The sequence below is a fragment of the Raphanus sativus genome, chromosome 4 (assembly GCF_000801105.2).
Source record: "Raphanus sativus cultivar WK10039 chromosome 4, ASM80110v3, whole genome shotgun sequence".
In the NCBI taxonomy this organism is placed as follows: Eukaryota; Viridiplantae; Streptophyta; class Magnoliopsida; order Brassicales; family Brassicaceae; genus Raphanus; species Raphanus sativus.
Genome location: NC_079514.1, coordinates 13,904,889 through 13,906,838, shown reverse-complemented (window position 1 = coordinate 13,906,838; position 1,950 = coordinate 13,904,889). Strand labels below are relative to the sequence as shown.

The window sequence follows — 1,950 nt, the reverse complement described above, 5'->3', positions numbered from 1 at the left end:
TGCAACATCATAGATTGTGGTATATGTGGAAGGGCTAAAAATAATTGATTTGATTCCTTGGGTTACCAAAGTGAACTTAACTTATTTGTCACACATATGTTTAGAACTCCAAGATAAAGCGTGCCTTAAGTGGAATAGTGGAAAAATGGGTGACCTACTATGAAGTTATTTGTTGTACCATGTGAGTGAAGTTAAAGCATAGTGAAATATTTAGTGATCGCATGAGTAGTAAACAAAAATTTTGAGCCTTTAAAAATTAACGTACCATCTGTCGCACAGAATAGGGTCCACAAACAAGTGAGGGAATATTGAAGGTCCAGTAGTCGTGGAGCGGTTAGGACATTAAGCTCTCTTAAGTTTCCGACGTGGGATATTTTATCATCTATAATAATAAAGTTGATAAGAAACTCTCCACAATGAGCCACATCAGCGAACCCTCTTCCTTATTCTGACACGTGTCAAGTTTTACTCCTGCATTATCTCTTCGTTCGGTATATGATAAACGTCGTGGGCTTGAAAATGTCTTGGGCTTATTGAATCTAATAAACTCAGGGAGTCTTTTGTTAGGTTTCTTCTTGTCGTCGCAAATCCCAAATCGTAACCCCCGTCGTATCGTCTTACATCAGATGTTTTCCCTCCCTTGGTAATTTGATCTTCTAACTCTGAAGTTCCTTTCTTTAAAACTCAGATGTTTCCTCTTCTTACCAAGATGATTGTTTTGGTATTCTTCAGGATCTCACACAGCAGCATCGAGCGCAAGAGTTGATGGCAAGAGATCTGCACAATAACGAATGGAAGTTCAAACATATTTTTTGAGGTTATCTTTCAGTTTCCTATTGGTGTATGGCTCAACACTTTCAACCACTTGCTGAGGAAAGGGGCCATCTAGGAGTCAAGCGAATTATTGATGTCAAGTCAGAAGAAGTAACAGCCACTTCAAATTCACCACATTTGCATCTCCATTCGGTTGAACGACCTGACCAAATTATAGGATTCCACGGAGACGACTACCATGATTCGTACTGAGAAGTTCAGGTTCCGGAGATATGAATAGATCATGGGTTTAGCCAATACAAACATAGATCTGCTAGGTATTTGTTCGTAATGTTGCCTTATAAGTTATAAATTACCTACCTTTATTCTGATATAATATTTTTGGTCATGTTTATTGCATCAAGACCACCTTTAACGCTGAAAATCAAACCATCCAGCGTATAATGCTTACAATACAAGTTGGTCGGTGCGTACCCTTACCTACAGTTTCTTTGTTGTTGTATGTCGTTTGTTTCTTAATAACCCGTACACAAATATGCAGTGGGACAATGATATGTGTTAGTGTCTTTGATAAGATTGCAAATAATCTCCACCAGAAGTTAGAGCTTGCGGGATTGGAGCCTAAAGTCATGGTTGCCACCAACATTAAACCAAAAGTGGCTGGAGGTCAGTATAACTATTTATTTTAAACAATCTCATGGTCCTCATCAAACCATTTAATATTTTTTTGCTTCATGTGTGAATTCAGGGTGCCTTTTTCTCAATGCAATCTTGGTACACAATTTTATTTTGATAAGGAATGCCTATCCACCGAGAGTATGCTAGCAGCGTAAGATATTTGAAACTCAAACTGTTGTTAAATCGATCATTAAATCTGGTGCTAAAAAAACTGTTCGTAGGCAGCCTGGATCTCAGGCTGCTAGCACCTCCACTTCTACCAAGTACGGAAGTGTGAAGAAAAACGAAATTGTTACTTTTACTGAATTTAACACTTACATTCTTGACTCTCCATTACAGGTTGGTCCACTCCGTTTATAGTATATAGCTATTTGATTGGTTTGTAAAGACTTCAAACTCCTAACTAGCATCCACGTGTTGCCCCTGTAGAAAATTTGGTTTTAAGTTCAGACTCAATTATAAGTTCAGTACAATTTGAAATGTATTTTCTTAGTAAAA

At 37.7% G+C, this 1,950-nt stretch overlaps 1 long non-coding RNA gene across 2 annotated transcripts; it reads left to right on the top strand.

The window, feature by feature from the left end:
- The first annotated feature begins 493 nt into the window (after positions 1–493).
- Positions 494–1,950, top strand: LOC108830962 (uncharacterized). Of its 2 annotated transcripts, XR_008944947.1 has the most exons (6): positions 494–643; positions 733–1,091; positions 1,179–1,240; positions 1,316–1,440; positions 1,523–1,603; positions 1,792–1,950. It is a non-coding gene; the product is annotated as an uncharacterized LOC108830962 (long non-coding RNA). The 2 variants fall into 2 exon arrangements; XR_001946263.2 differs by having other exon boundaries at positions 1,523–1,950.